This window comes from Podarcis gaigeae (assembly GCF_964106915.1).
Source record: "Podarcis gaigeae genome assembly, chromosome: 1".
NCBI lineage: Eukaryota > Metazoa > Chordata > Lepidosauria > Squamata > Lacertidae > Podarcis > Podarcis gaigeae.
In genome coordinates this window covers 32,176,124-32,192,823 of record NC_139678.1, presented here as the reverse complement: position 1 = coordinate 32,192,823, position 16,700 = coordinate 32,176,124, and the positions used below count along the sequence as shown (strand labels likewise).

At 47.8% G+C, this 16,700-nt stretch overlaps 1 pseudogene across 3 annotated transcripts; it reads right to left on the bottom strand.

The window, feature by feature from the left end:
- Window positions 1–6,344: 6,344 nt before the first annotated feature.
- LOC310845940 (phosducin-like protein pseudogene) lies at window positions 6,345–15,585 on the bottom strand (annotated as a pseudogene). Of its 3 annotated transcripts, none has more exons than XR_014568691.1 (2): window positions 15,456–15,585; window positions 6,345–8,396 (listed from the first exon to the last, which is right to left on the bottom strand). The product of XR_014568691.1 is annotated as a phosducin-like protein pseudogene (transcript). The 3 variants fall into 3 exon arrangements; XR_014568702.1 differs by lacking the exon at window positions 15,456–15,585 and adding an exon at window positions 14,226–14,277; XR_014568713.1 differs by lacking the exon at window positions 15,456–15,585 and adding an exon at window positions 10,166–10,237.
- Between the last annotated feature and the right edge of the window lie 1,115 nt (window positions 15,586–16,700).

Sequence of the window (16,700 nt, the reverse complement as noted above, 5' to 3'; positions counted from 1 at the left end):
AGTCATAATCTGAGGACACCACTGATACTATAGTGCCAGTATTAAGGGACTAGCACCATATACTGTACCAGGGGTAGGCAACCTGAGGCCCGTGGGCCAGATGCGGCCCAATGGCCTTCTCAATCCGGCCCACGGACGGTCCTGGAATCAGCGTGTTTTTACATGAGTAGAATGTGTCCTTTTATTTAAAATGCATCTCTGGATTATTTGTGGGATCTGCCTGATGTTTTTACATGAGTAGAATGTGTGCTTTTATTTAAAATGCATCTCTGGGTTATTTGTGGGGCATAGGAATTCATTCCTATTTTTTTCCAAAATATAGTCCGACCCACCACATGGTCTGAGGGACGGTGGACCGGCCCCCTGTACTGTACAAACCCAACCTAACTCCCTCTGATGCTTTACTTTTTCACTTGAGTTAGCAGGCCCCCAACCATGGGCATACCCAGGATTTTTGTGGGGAGCAGGACTTTATTAGGGAGGGCAGGACTTTTGTTAGGGGGCAGAGCTGATGAGATTGGTCAGTTAATTACGTTTTCCATGATTTGCGGGGAGTTGCCCCCGCTGCTGACCCTTAGCTACGCCCATGCCCACAACCATTGTCTAACATCTTTATTTTTCCAGAACCTTATAAATGACCCAAGAAGAAGTGTTATTAGAAGTATTCCAGTGCCCAGAGGTAAGAGGCAAACATCCTCAGTACATTTAAAACTCTAAATTTACCACAACTCTAAAAATGGCCCACCATTAGTGACTGTTTAAAATGTGTTTCTGAATTCAAAATTTCTGTTGTTGAGGTGTAAAGAATGTCTTTTAAGGACAGACTTTTTCGGGTTGGATTCCACATATGTTTTGAAAGCACATTTGAGATAATGTATAGATTCGGACGGGGTTAGAATATAAAAGAGGAAAACTCCACTTGGGTTATATGGAGCCAAGCGTGTCTGGTCATCGCCCTGGTAAGCAAGGGGCCGAGTGCTCAGCAGCACGAGGACGACGAAGGGAACTAATAACCGTCTAAAACAACTTCTCCGGCGGTGCACTAAACCAAAGCGGCCGCTGAATCAGAGAGGCTTGGCTAGGAAGAGCGGGAGGAGGAGGAGGCAGAGCCGGAGCTGGAGCCGGAGCCGGAGCCACTCCCGCATGCAGATGAGGCGACGCCGCGGAGCATTATGGGGAGCACGAAACAGGCTTCGCGGGCCCTCGGAGAGATCGGGGCACCGTCAGGCTGGACGGGTACATGATGCCCGACTGCGAACGAGCGAAGGGAAGCGGGGACGGGGCCCTCGGGCGGGGCTTGATATGGTCGCTGTGCCTTTTAGGGGTGCGGGAGGACGGCGGCCCGGGTCCGCTCCGAGCAAAAAGCATACTTACCTGGCAGGGGAGACACCTTGATCATGAAGGAGGTTTTCCCAGGGTGAGGCTCATCCATTGCACTGCGGGTGTGCTGACCCCTGCGATTTCCCCAAATGCGGGAAACTCGACTGCATAATTTGTGGTAGTGGGGGACTGCGTTCGCGCTTTCCCCTGACAACTGGTGTACCAAAAAACAGAATTAATGTGCTCTATTCATATTGTTTTTCGACGTTGTATTCCACGTTCAAATTCATCGCGATTCTGATTTTTAAAAAAATGAACATCTCAGGAAGCTGGTCGCACTTTGGTCGCTAAAGTTGCCTGATGATGAGTGCTACTTGCTAGGAATCACAAATGCCGAAAAGTGACACGTCTGTCTGCTTGGTCACCGGGAGAAGAGTGTTGCACCAAGTATGGGTTGAGTCTCATCCCCGTTCCGTTCTAACATCAACAGATTGCATGTCCACAAGAAACACTGCAAAGTTGTCCTGGCTTTATAAGCTTTTCCGCAGACAATTTCGTGGAAATCTTGTATATATATTGAGCATTCTTCAGGTAATAGCTGAAGGGCGTTTCTTTTCCATCTCCCTTTAATTTCCACACTAGTTCTCATGGCGTTCTCATTGCCAACCGCACCCCACGTTTCTTTTTAATGCCAAGGCACTGGGTCAGGTTCCTGCTTATCCTTTTCACGGCAACTCTTCTGCCTCCGTTTTGCTCAGTAGCTTTTCCTTGGGAAACTGCCTCCGATCGCCTTCTCTGTGGTATTTCTGTTAACTACAAGTTAGGTTAACAAAGTTTGCCCCAGTCCTTAGCTGGACTCCGTAGCTAAGGGGTGGGAAATGAGAGGAGCACAGCAATAGAGGCGGACCAATTGGACACACAAATGTGAGTAATAATGCCTGAAAGTTAAAGGGATCTCTGATCATTAGGTCCAGTCATGGACGACTCTGGGGTTGCGGCGCTCATCTCACTTTTTTGGCCAAGAGAGCCGGCGTACAGCTTCCGGGTCATGTGGCCAGCATGACTAAGCCGCTTCTGGCGAACCAGAGCAGCACACGGAAACGCCATTTACCTTTACGCCTATTTATCTACTTGCACTTTGACGTGCTTTCGAACTGCTAGGTTGGCAGGAGCAGGGACCGAGCAACAGGAGCTCACCCCGTCGCGGGGATTCGAACCGCCAACCTTCTGATCAGCAAGCCCTTGGCTCTGTGGTTCAACTCACAGCGCCACCTACATTCCAATAACGCCTTAGGAATCACTGAAATCTATTTCTTCAACGTCTGGGGATGGATAACCAGCCCCGGCCTGTCTCTTAGGCTGTGGAGCCAAAGCATGCCTGGTCCTTGCCCTTATAATAATTGCAGTAGTGCAGCTCATGCAACATGTTGACAATTAATATACACAGAACAATAATTATACATACTTTATCAACCTTCTGAGAAAAATACTAAACATTAAATAAAGCCATAGAGACTTGTGAACCGACAAGACTAAGATGCACTTATAATGTCTGGTTTCAATAGATTTTTCAGATGCTGAACTCAGTCTTTTAGAGAAGTTCATGAAGATACCAACAAAAGGTAAGTTCGTTGTTATTCAAAATACCGAGAGATGCTAGTGGATTTGTAGAGACAGGGTGCTGGCGTTTTGCACGTGTTTCACCCTGGCAGTCCAAGTAATCAAGAGGCCGCTGTTCACCCCCAATGGGGGGGGGCATTTACTGGGGCTTGCAGGTAGCACACTCCCAATATAGTTTTCCGGCCTTCTTCAGTGGTCAAATCTCAAAGTCTTGATACAGTGGTACCTCGGATTAAATACTTAATTCGTTCCGGAAGTACGTACTTAGCCTGAAACTGTTCTTAACCTGAAGCACCACTTTAGCTAATGGGGCCTCCTGCTGCCGCTGCGACGCCACTGTACAATTTCTGTTCTCATCCTGAAGCAAAGTTCTTAACCCGAGGTACTATTTCTGGGTTAGTGGAGTCTGTAACCTGAAGCGTATGTAACCCGTGGTACCACTGTACATATATTGATATTCAATCTTAAGAGAGAATACTCTTTAATGGCTTAAGTTTAAAAAACTGATTTGCTATTGAAACCGGACATTATAAGTTCATCTTAGTCTGGTCAGTTCGCAAGTCTATGTGGCTTTATTTAATGTTTTATATTTTTCTCAGAAGGTTGATAAAGTATGTATAATTATTGTTCTGTGTATATTAATTGCATGAGTCACACTACTTCTATCAGCAGCACAGGTTGCATTTTTCCAGCTTATAATAATTGCAGGCAAGGCGCTGAGGGCTCGACAGTACAAAGTACTGTACAAAGGAACAGAAGCCTTTGGCTTGTCTGGGAAGAGCGGGAGGAGGAGGAGGAGGCGGAGCCACTTCCGCATGCAGATAAGGCGCCGCCGCAGAGCATTGTGGGGGAGCACGAAACGGGCTTTGCGGGCCTTCGGAGAGGTCGGGGCTGCGTCAGGCTGGAGGGGTAAATGATACCCGACAGCAAGCGAGCGAAGGGAAGCGGGGACGGGGCCTTCATGCAGGGCTTGCTATGTTCGCTGTGCCTTGAAGGGGTGCGGGATGATGGCGGCCCGGGTCCGGGCGGAGGAGAAAGCATACTTACCTGGCAGGGGAGACACCTTGATCATGAAGGAGGTTTTCCCAGGGTGAGGCTCATCCATTGCACTGCGGGTGTGCTGACCCCTGCGATTTCCCCAAATGCGGGAAACTCGACTGCATAATTTGTGGTAGTGGGGGACTGCGTTCGCGCTTTCCCCTGACAATTCATGTGCAAAAAACAGAAACAATGTAGCTTCTTTACTATTTGCAGCTTGTTACTGATGTCCTATATCACCCATAAATTTCTAGTGTAATATTGTTGTAATTTAGTCGACTCTTCGTGACCCCATGGACCAGAGCATGCCAGGCACTCCTGTCTTCCACTGCCTCCCAGTTTAGTCAGACTCATGTTTGTAGCTTCGAGAACACTTTCCAACCATCTCATCCTCTGTCGTCCCCTTCTCCTTGTGCCCTCCATCTTTCCCAGCATCAGGGTCTTTTCCAGGGAGTCTTCTCTTCTCACAGGTGGCCAAAGTATTGAAGCCTCAGCTTCAGGATCTGTCCTTCCAGTCAGCACTCAGGGCTGATTTCCTTAAGAATGGAGAGGTTTGATCTTCTTGCAGTCCATGGGAGTCTCAAGAGTCTCCTCCAGCACCATAATTCAAAAGCATCAATTCTTCAGCCTTCTTTATGGTCCAGCTTTCACTTCCAGTGTAATATATGGGAGGTGTATTTAAAATCGTTACTGTGCAATCCAATGTAAAGGTAAAGATTAAGGAGCCCTGACAGTTAAGTCCAGTCGTGAACAACTCTGGGGTTGCGGTGTTTGTCCACAGACAGTTTTTCCGGGTCATGTGGCCGGCATGATTAAGCCACTCCTGGCAAAACCAGAGCAGCACATGGAAACACCATTTACCTACCCACCGGGGTGGTACCTATTTATCTACTTGCACTTTTTTTCCTGTTTCGTTTTAAGATCATGTTTTATTTTTCATTCAGAATTGCTGCAGGTTTTCATCATTCCTGCAGGTGGTAACACAAAAGCTGCTATTTAAGCTGTGCATGTTGACACATACATCATATTAGAGTGACCTATAGAGACTCTAATCAAATCTACATTGAAGGAATTAAACTTAAAATGGCACATAGAGAAGAGACTCATAAATATATGGAGCCTTATTGCAACCCTATTGGTTTGTTTATAAGAATTCTATCCTGCCTTTCCACAGAAGACCCCTTAGGCAGCTTACAAAATTTAGCCATATGAAATCAGAATACAGTGGTACCTCAGGTTAAGAACTTAATTTGTTCTGGAGGTCCGTTCTTAACCTGAAACTGTTCTTAACCTGAGGTACCACTTTAGCTAACCATCGCCACGCGATTTCTGTTCTCATTCTGAAGCAAAGTTCTTAACCCGAGGTACTATTTCTGGGTTAGTGTAGTCTGTAACCTGAAGCGTCTGTAACCTGAAGTGTCTGTAACCCGAGGTACCACTGTAAAAACAATTAACAGTGCATTTTGATGTGCTTTCGAACTGCTAGGTTGGCAGGAGCTGGGACTGAACAATGGGAGCTCACCCAGTTGCGGGGATTCGAACCACCGACCTTCCAATCAGCAAGCCCAAGGCTCAGTGGTTTACACCACAGTATACAAAACAGAAGATATACAAGAAGGTAGAACTCAACTGCATAATTTGTGATACTGGGTATTGTGTTCATGCTTTCCACTAACTGGTGTTAAAAAAACAAAACAATTTAGACTGCAGATAGTACTTGATTTGATAATTATTTATTAAAATACAGCAAGTTTGACATTCGGTTTTTATGATGTCTGTTAAATACTTGCTTCGCTGATTGTTTTTCATTCATTTCTTCATAGAGCAGAGGGGTCGCAGGCTGCTGGACAGGTTTCAGCAGGAGGCTTGAGGTGGCTCCTCCATTTGGGAAGCGGGGTGGGGGGGTAGCAACTGGGTAACTGCCTTCTAGGTGCTAGTAAAGGGTGGGCTTTTCTTTCTTTTTTCCAAATTTTTTTTATTGGTTTTCCAAATTTACAACAAACATAAAAGAAAAGTGTTGCAATATAAAAAACAAACAAATATACAAACAATTATCCTAACTATTATAATCCCACTTTTGTACCATTATTGAGTGACTTCCTCGAATCCCCCTCCCTAGCTGAGTTTCCATGTAAATCATTGTAGCAGTCTTCCAATACTATTTTCAAATAAGATTACCGTTATTTTTGCACCCTAACACTCACTTTTTTCCTCCTAAAAAGTAAGGGGAAATGTTTGTGCGTGTTATGGAGGGAATGCCTACGGGTGGCATGCCTACGGATTTTCCTCCTCTAAAAACTACGTGCGTGTAATGGTTGGGTGCGTGTTATAGAGCGAAAAATACGGTAACTTGGTCGATTAACTTCTTTCTTATATATTAACTTCTATTCATAATATGCTATTTAACATATTTAACTCCTAAGCCAATATGGTACTCACAAATAATTCTACTTATATAATCTTAGAATATTTGGCTAAATAATCCTTAAATTTCTTCCATTCTTCTTGATACTCCTCCTCTTTCTGTTCAAGGATTCTTCCGGTCAGGTCAGCCAGCTCCAAAAAGTCCATCATCTTTATCTGCCATTCCTACACTGTTGGTATTTCTTGTAATTTCCAGTTTTTGGCTAACAGAATTCTTGCTGCAGTTGTGGCATACAAAAACAATCTAATGTCTTTCATGGGCAGTTCCAAACCTATTATTACAAGTAGAAAGGCCTCTGGTTTTTTAATAAATGTATATTTCAACATCTTTTTCAACTCATTATAAATCTTTCCCCAGAAGTCTTTCACCTTGGGACACATCCACCACATATGATAAAAGGTGCCTTCCTTTTCTTTACATTTCCAACATAAATTATCACTCAAATGATAAATCTTTGTTAGTAAACTGGGGTTAAGTACCATCTATACATCATTTTCATTATATTTTCTTTTAGTACAGTACATGCAGTAAACTTAACCCCTTTCTTCAACAGCCTTTCCCAATCTTCCAACATTATATTGTGCCCAACATCTCTTGCCCAATCTATCATCACAGATTTGACTTGTTCATCCTTTGTATGCCACTCCAACAGTAAATTATACATTTTTGATAAGTTTTTGACATTAGTATCTAACAACTCCATTTCCAATTTGGTTTTTCCCGATGCAAAACCATTTTTCTTATCAAGCTTAAACAGTTCATTGATCTGGTAATAATATAGCCAATCCAATTTATCTTTAATTTGCTCAAATGGTCTTATTTAAATCCTTCATTATCTTCCAACAATAAATCTGAATATCTCAACCATTTATTCTCCATATTTAACTTTTTCTGGGCCTTCTGGGCTTCCATAGGTGAAGGGTGGGCTTTTCTACTCGCCCCTTCACAGGTGCCTCTCTGCTCCCCCTAGGATGCCCTCAGTTGATCTCCAGGTCACTGTCCTCGCTGAGGCAGGAGGAGGAGGAGGCATCGAGGACAGAGGTGAGGAGCACCAGGTCCTTCTCAGGGAGCAGGCCGCACTCCTGCAGGAAGCCCTCCAGGTCCCCAGCGAAGAAGTCCTCACCCAGTTGGTCAGTGACACGGACAAAGTTGCCCACCAGTTCCCCAGCCTTGTAGACCAGGAGTGCTGGCAGGGCGCTGGTGGTGAAGCGGGAGCTGGCGCCGATCAGGGAGCTCCGCACCCGGCAGAACTTGACCATGGGGTACTCAGTGGCCAGGCAGACCATGCATCCATGGAGGGAGTCGGCCCCTGGGACATCATCCTCGTAGACATGGACCATCACCAGGGAATTCTTCGGTGCTTTGTCAATGGTGTCCAGGAAGGCCTCCCCACTGTGGATCTCAACAACCTGCTGGAAGTGCTGCCCGCCGCGCAGCTGCAGCCGCATCTCCTCCATGCGCTGCTTGCGGTACTGCTGCAGGAACTCCTCGTCATCTGGGCCCTCGCGCAGAGCACTGTACTCCTGCAGGGTTAGCTTGCCATCCAGCTTTTTCTGGAGCTCCTGCTGCTTCCGCTTGTCCTCCTCATCGTCCAGGTGGGACCCGCATGTCATCGAGAGCTTCTGGATGAGGCGCTTCATCTCCTGGCACTGTTCCTCCCGCTGCTCTGTCTCCAGCTGCTTGAATCTCCTCCAGTCGTTGATCACCCCTTTGGGGCCTGTGTTTACCGAACTGCCATCGCTGCTCGGCCTCTTTGACATGTCCATCTGTTGGTTAGTGGGGTCGCAGCCTGCTGTTAAGTTCCCTTTCCACATTGCTAGTGCCACACAGTCTTCGAAAGATTTGAAATTATTCTTTGTAGGCAAGACAAACAAATTCCCTGACAGGTCTCCTGCCACTCTTTCCCGTTGTTCCTATGTAATTATTTCTGCAGAATGTGGCTTGGAAGAGACTTCTAGATCTATAGTATGTTTCGCACAAGGAGGAATGTAAGCTAGAAGAAAACAGAGAGGTAGTTTAGTGGAAGAAGAAGGCTCAAAGTATAAGTGTTGGAGTGACAGGAATACATAGGGCTTAGGATCTGCGAGGAAGGAAATGGTTAGAAAAGGGCATCCATGGAGAATACTGGTTGCTGAAATCTTGGATTGAAAAAACAAAACAAACCTCTCAACATTTCCTTAGGGGACAGAGGAGAACAGTACTTCAGATCTAGACAGGGATCAAAGCCACTACATATTCCAGGGCAAAGGGCTTTTGCTAGCCAAGTGCCCCCCAGTTTGAAAATGCTTTCAAAAGTAGTTTGCCATTGTTAGGATCCAAGCAGTCTGGTTTGGAGATGCAAGGAACTAACCGTCAGGCTAAGTGAGACAGGTAGGCTGTGCTGCTCACATGTCAAACTGGACGCCAGAAGGCCGATCCTGATAAGGATCTGGTGTGTAGAGCCAAAAAGGCTCCTGATTTAGAGAAACAGAGCATTTTTGAGGGCTTGCTCCACTCTTTAACCTGCTAGGTTTTGCTGTGTGACCACCATTGTGCTCTTGTCTGCAGCACTTTGCAGGGCAGTAAGAAAATCAGCAGGAACCTGCTGCTCTTCTGCAGTGTGCACACACACCCTGGGTTTTTCCTGTGTTATTACATGCCTGCAGTTCCTCCTGCTGCACCCGTTTTTCTGGCGCACCCCCCCCCAGACACTGATTCCTCCTTCACCCCATTTTCCACAGCAGGCTCCCAATAAGTGGAGAAATCAGGCAGAAACTCCTCAGCTCCAGGCAGTGCATCCTTCTGGTTTTTTTAACACCAGTTAGTGGAAAGCTTGTACACAATCTCCGGTATCACAAATTATGCAGGTATCACAAATTATGCAGTCAAGTTCTACCTTCTTGTTATGTTTTGTATATTCTATACCGGATTGCAGAGTACCGATTTTAAATACACCTCCCATATATTACACTAGAAACTTTTGGACTAGATGGGACTGTCTCAGTCTGAAAAACAAAGACCAAAGAAAATGTACACAAAAAATTCATGTCTCCTGCAAAGAAACAGGCATCAGTGGTATGCTACAGAAAGTAAAGAAACTATTGTTTCTAGAATTTTCATTTCTGTTTTTTGGTACACCAGTTGTCAGGGGAAAGCGCGAACGCAGTCCCCCACTACCACAAATTATGCAGTCGAGTTTCCCGCATTTGGGGAAATCGCAGGGGTCAGCACACCCGCAGTGCAATGGATGAGCCTCACCCTGGGAAAACCTCCTTCATGATCAAGGTGTCTCCCCTGCCAGGTAAGTATGCTTTCTCTTCAGACCGGACCCGGGCCGCCATCATCCCGCACCCCTACAAGGCACAGCGAATATACCAAGCCCCACCCGAGGGCCCCCTCCCCGCTTCCCTTGCCTCGCTCGCAGTTGGGCATCATCTACCAGCCCAGCCTGACGGAGCCCCGACCTCTCCAAAGGCTCGCGAAGCCCATTTCGTGCTCTCCCATAATGCTCTGCGGTGGCGCCTCATCTGCATGCAAGAGTGGCTCCGCCTCCTCCCGCTCTTCCCAGCCAAGCCCCGCTCCGGCCAAAGGCCTCTGTTCCAGTGGCTGCCTTGGTTGTAGTCCTTGTACTGTTGAGCCCTCGGCGCCTCACCTGCAATGTTTATAATGGCAAGGACCAGACACGCTTTGGCTCCACAGCCCAAGGGACAGGCCCGGGGCTGCAAATCCACCCTAGACGTTGAAGAAATAGACTTCAGTGATTCCTAAGGCGTTATTACTCACATTTGTCCACCCAAATGGTCCGCCTCTATTGCTGTGCTCCTCTCATTCCCCACCCCTCAGCTACGGAGTCTAGCTCGGGACAAACTTGTTAACCTAACTTGTAGTTAACAGAAATACCACAGAAAAGGCGATTGGAGGCACTTTCCCAAGAAAAAGCTACTTAGCAAATCGGAGGCAGAAGAGTTGCTGCGAAAAGGATCCGCAGGAACCTGACCGAATGCCTTAGCATTAAAAAGAAACGTGGGGTGCGGTGGGCAATGAGAACGCCATGAGAAGAACTAGTGTAGAAATTAAAGCGAGATGGAAAAGAAACGCCCTTCAGCTATTACCTGAAGAATACTCAATATATATACAAGATTTCCACGAACGCTGTAGGATGGTGCTACGGGCCACATGATCTCCTGCAATGATTTTGCAAAGTTTTTTGCAGATAAAGTCGCTCAGATTCGAGAAGAGGTAGACTCCACCATGGGAGCAGGGCTGGGGCAGGAGAGTGCTAGAGTCCTGTCTAGTCAAGTTGTGTGGGATCAATTCCAATCTGTTACCTCCGAGGATGTGTACAGGCTGCTTGGATGAGTGAAACCAACCACCTGTCTCCTTGATCCTTGCCCATCCTGGCTTATAAAAGCTAGCAGGGAAGGACTGGGCGATGGGCTTCGTGGGGTGGTGAATGTTTCCCTCCATGAGGGAGCCTTCCCAGACCCGCTGAAAGAGGCAGTTATTAAACCGCTTCTTAAAAAAACATCTTTAGATGCTGCCAATATGGCCAACTATTGCCCAGTCTCAAATCTTCTATTCCTGGGCTAGGTGATTGAGCGAGTGGTTGCTGAACAACTCCAGGCATGCCTGGAAGAAGCGGACCATTTGGATCCCTTCCAGTCGGGATTCAGGCCTCATCATGGGACTGAAACTGCCTTGGTTGCACTGGTTGATGATCTCCGGCGGGCTAGGGACAAAGGTGAGAGCTGTTCCTAGTTCTGCTGGATCTCTCAGCGACGTTTGATACCATCAACCATAACATCCTTCTGGACCGTCTTGAGGGGCTGGGAGCTGGGGGCACTGTCATACAGTGGTTCCGCTCCTTCCTCCTGGGCCGTGTTCAGAAAGTGGTGGTGGGGGATGAGTGTTCAGACTCCTGGGCTCTCACTTGTGGGGTGCCTCAGGGTTCTGGCCTCTCCCCCATGCTTTTCAACATTTACATGCAGCCACTGGGAGAGATCATCAGGAGGTTTGGGCTGGGTGTTCATCAGTATGCAGATGATACCCAGCTCTACCTCTCTTTTAAATCTGAACCAGTGAAGGGGGTGAAGGTCCTGTGTGAGTGTCTGGAGGCGGTTGGAGGATGGATGGCGGCTAATAGATTGAGGCTGAATCCTGACAAGACAGAAGAACTGTTTTTGGGGGACAGGAGGCGGGCAGGTGTGGAGGATTCCCTGGTCCTGAATGGGGTAACTGTGCCCCTGAAGGACCAGGTGCGCAGCCTGGGAGTCATTTTGGACTCACAGCTGTCCATGGAGGCACAGGTCAAATCTGTGTCCAGGGCAGCTGTTTACCAGCTCCATCTGGTACGTAGGCTGAGACCCTATCTGCCCGCAGACTGTCTCGCCAGAGTGGTGCATGCTCTGGTTATTTCTCGCTTGGACTACTGCAATGCACTCTATGTGGGGCTACTTTTGAAGGTGACCCGGAAACTACAACTATTCCGGAATGCGGCAGCTAGACTGGTGACCTGGAGTGGCCGCCGAGACCATATAACACCGGTCTTGAAAGACCTACATTGGCTCCCAGTACGTTTCCGAGCACATTTCAAAGTGTTGGTGCTGACCTTTAAAGCCCTCAACGGCCTCGGTCCACTATACCTGAAGGAGCGTCTCCACCCCCATCATTCTGCCCAGACACTGAGGTCCAGCGCCGAGGGCCTTCTGGCAGTTCACTCGCTACGAGAAGCCAGGCAGAGGGCCTTCTTGGTAGTGGCACCCGCCCTGTGGAACGCCCTCCCACCAGATGTCAAAGAGAAAAATAACTACCAAACCTTTAGAAGACATCTGAAGGCAGCCATGTTTAGGGAACCTTTTAATGTTTAATAGGTTATTGTATTTTAGTGTTTTGTTAGAAGCCGCCCAGAGTGGCTGGGGAAACCCAGCCAGATGGGCGGGGTATAAATAATAAATTATCATTATTATTATTGCTACTGCAAAGCCATTGTCTGTGGAAAAGCTTATAAAGCCAGAGCAACTTCGCGGAGTTTCTTGTGGTTATCCAATCAGTTCATGTTAGAACGTAAGAAAACGGGGATGAGACCCAACACCTACTGTACTTGGTGGAATGCTCTTCTCCCAGGGACCAACCAGACAGACGTCTCTTGCAAATCCCACAAGGAAGCCGTGAGGACAGGATCCCTTTGGCACTCCTGATTCCTAGCAAGCAGCACTCAAAGTGAGGCAACTTTACTGACCAAAATGAGGCCAATTTCCTGAGAAGTTTGATTTTAATCAGAATTGCGACAAATTTGAAAGTAGAAAAAAATGTAGAAAAAGAGTATGAATAAGGCATATTAATTCTGGTTTTTGCACACTAGTCATTCCTCCTGCTGCACTCGTTTTTCTGGCACCCCCCCCCCGACACTGATTCCTCCTTCACCCCCTTTTCCACAGCAGGCTCCCAAGGAGTGGAGAAATCAGGCAGAAACTCCTCAGCTCCAGGCAGTGCATCCTTCTGGTTTTTTTAACACCAGTTAGTGGAAAGCATAAAGGGACGCAGGTGGCGCTGTGGGTTAAAGCCTCAGCGCCTAGGACTTGCCGATCGAAAGGTCGGCGGTTCGAATCCCTGCGGCGGGGTGCGCTCCCGCTGCTCGGTCCCAGCGCCTGCCAACCTAGCAGTTCGAAAGCACCTCCGGGTGCAAGTAGATAAATAGGGACCGCTTACCAGCGGGAAGGTAAACGGCGTTTCCGTGTGCGGCTCTGGCTCGCCAGAGCAGCGATGTCACGCTGGCCACGTGACCCGGAAGTGTCTCCGGACAGCGCTGGCCCCTGGCCTCTTGAGTGAGATGGGCGCACAACCCCAGAGTCTGTCAAGACTGGCCCGTACGGGCAGGGGTACCTTTACCTTTACCTTAGTGGAAAGCATGAACACAATCCCAGGAATCACAAATTATGCAGTCGAGTTCTACCTTCTTGTTATGTTTTGTATATTCTATATTGGATTGCAAAGTAAGATTTTAGATACACCTCCCATATACACTAGAAACTTTTGGACTACATAGGACTGTCTCAGTCTGAAAAACAAACCAAAGAGCAAAAGAAAACATACACACACAAAACCACAAGTCCTGCAAAGAAACAGGCATCAGTCACGTGCCACAAAGAATACAAATGCTAAACTACTTCTAGAACTTTCATTTCTGTTTTTTGCACAAAAGTCATCAGGGGAAAGCGCGAACGCAGTCCCCCACTACCACAAATTATGCAGTCGAGTTTCCCGCATTTGGGGAAATCGCAGGGGTCAGCACACCCGCAGTGCAATGGATGAGCCTCACCCTGGGAAAACCTCCTTCATGATCAAGGTGTCTCCCCTGCCAGGTAAGTATGCTTTATGCTCCGCCCGGACCCGGGCCGCCGTCATCCCGCACCCCTACAAGGCACAGCGAACATAGCAAGCCCCACCCGAGGGCCCCCTCCCCGCTTCCCTTGCCTCGCTCGCAGTTGGGCATCATCTACCAGCCCAGCCTGACGGAGCCCCGACCTCTCCAAAGGCTCGCGAAGCCCATTTCGTGCTCTCCCATAATGCTCTGCGGTGGCGCCTCATCTGCATGCGAGAGTGGCTCCGCCTCCTCCCGCTCTTCCCAGCCAAGCCCCGCTCCGACCAAAGGCCTCTGTTCTAACAGCCGCCTCGGTTGTAGTCCTTGTACTGTCTAGCCCTCAGCGCCTTGCCTGCAATTCTTATAAGGGCAAGGACCAGACACGCTTTGGCTCCACAGCCCAAGGGTCAGGCCCGGGGCTGGTTATCCACCCCAGACGTTGAAGAAACAGACTTCAGTGATTCCTAAGGCGTTATTACTCACATTTGTCCGCCCAAATGGTCCGCCTCTATGGCTGTGCTCCTCTCATTCCCCACCGCCCCTCAGCTACGGAGTCTAGCTCGGGACAAACTTGTTAACCTAACTTGTAGTTAACAGAAATACAGCGGTACCTCGGGTTAAGTACTTAATTCGTTCCGGAGGTCCGTACTTAACCTGAAACTGTTCTTAACCTGAAGCACCACTTTAGCTAATGGTGCCTCCCGCTGCCGCCGAAGCACGATTTCTGTTCTCATTCTGAAGCAAAGTTCTTAACCTGAAGCACTATTTCTGGCTTAGTGGAGTGTGTAATCTGAAGCGTATGTAACCCGAGGTACCACTGTACTACAGAGAAGGCGATCGGAGGCGGTTTCCCAAGGAAAAGCTACTGAGCAAAATGGAGGCAGAAGAGTTGCTGCGGAAAGGATCCGCAGGAACCTGACCGAATGCCTTAGCATTAGAAAGAAACGTGGGGTGTGGTGGACAATGAGAACGCCATGAGAAGAACTAGTGTGGAAATTAAAGGGAGATGGAAAAGAAACCTTCTTCAGCTATTACCTGAACAATGCTCAATATATATACAAGATTTCCACGAATGCCATAGGATGGCGCTACTGCAAAGCCATTGTCTGAGGAAAAGCTTAAAAAGCCAGGGCAACTTCGCAATGTTTCTTGTGGAAATGCAATCTGTTGATGTTAGAACGTAAGAAAACGAGATTGAGACCCAACACGCACTTGGTGCAACGCTCTTCTCCCGGGGACCAACCAGGCAGTCGTGTCTCTGGCGGATCCCACAAGGAGACCAGAGCACAGGATCCCTTCGGCACTCGTGATTCCTAGCAAGTAGCACTCATGGGCACGCAACTTTACTGACCAAAAAGTGCGACCAGTTTCCTCAGACGTTCATTTTTTTAATCGGAATCGCGAAGAAATTGAATGTGAAATACAACGTAGAAAAAGAATATGAATAAGGCACATTAATTCTATTTTTTTGCACACAAATCATCAGGGGAAAGCGCGAACGCAGTCCCCCACTACCACAAATTATGCAGTCGAGTTTCCCGCATTTGGGGAAATCGCAGGGGTCAGCACACCCGCAGTGCAATGGATGAGCCTCACCCTGGGAAAACCTCCTTCATGATCAAGGTGTCTCCCCTGCCAGGTAAGTATGCTTTTTGCTCGGAGCGGACCCGGGCCGCCGTCCTCCCGCACCCCTTCAAAGCACAGCGAACATACAAAGCCCCGCCCGAGGGCCCCGTCCCCGCTTTTCTTCGCTCGCTCGCAGTCGGGCATTATGTACCCGTCCAGCCTGATGGAGCCTCGATCTCTCCGAGGGCCCGCGAAGCCCGTTTCGTGTTCCCCCACAATGCTCCGCGGCGTCGCCTTATCTGCATGCGGAAGTCGCTCTGGCTCCGCCTTCTCGCACTCTTCCCAGCCAAGCCTCAGCAAAGAGAGCGAGGGGGCGTGGAACTCTTCCTGTGTCTCTGGGTTCGAGTGGCCGTCTTTGTTTTGACTGCCTTGTCCGACGGAGTTCTGCTTCCTCACGCCATTCTGCCTACGATGCCGGTCTCTCGACCCTTTGCTTGATCTGCACGTGGATAAGCAAGCAGAGGAGATGACCAGACAGTCATTGGCTCCATAGCCTAAGAGGCAGGGATGGGTTTTTTTTAATTAAAAAAAAAATTTAAGGGACATCTTTATTAGTCACATCCAGTCACATTTCAGCCTAATTTTGTCCTGCCTATTTATCTCTTCTCCTTCTACCTACCCTCGGCCCTCCAGCCAAGCTACTGGGTACCGCTCAGGACGACGAACATATTTAACACAAAAAAATTCCTTCCAGTAGCACCTAAAAGACCAACAAGTCAGTTCTTGGTATGAGCTTTCGTGTGCATGCACACTTCTTCAGATACACACAAGTATATTTAACACAAGTTTACAGTTAACAGAGTACAACAGGGAGGGCATTTAGCACTTTTTTCACAAGGAGACCCTAAAGAATAGAAAAGCGGAAGCGAAAACTATCCGTCAGAACATAACCTTAGTATTAAAAAGTTACCTCTAGCCGAAAATAGTGAGAACCCCATAAGAATCAATAATCTGAATAAATGCAAAATGCAAAAAATAAACCAGCAACCAAAATACATAAGCTATTATATGAACAATACAGTACTACTCAACTGATATTTCTTGAACTTTCCAAAATACACCATAAGATGGCGCTACGGTAAAGCTATTGTCTCCGAAAAAGCGCATATAAAGCAGGACAAAACGATCTTCTATCTACACAGAACCTTGTAGAAAACAGTTCGTCATTAGAACATAAGATAATGCTTGCTGCATCAGGCTAAAGGACCATCTGGTCCAACACTCTGTTATCTGGGGAGCCAACCAGACACCTCTTTGGGGAAGCCAAGAGAGACATGAGCACGACAGCACTTTCCCCACCCAATTCCCAAACATCTCATGTGTATACTGGAA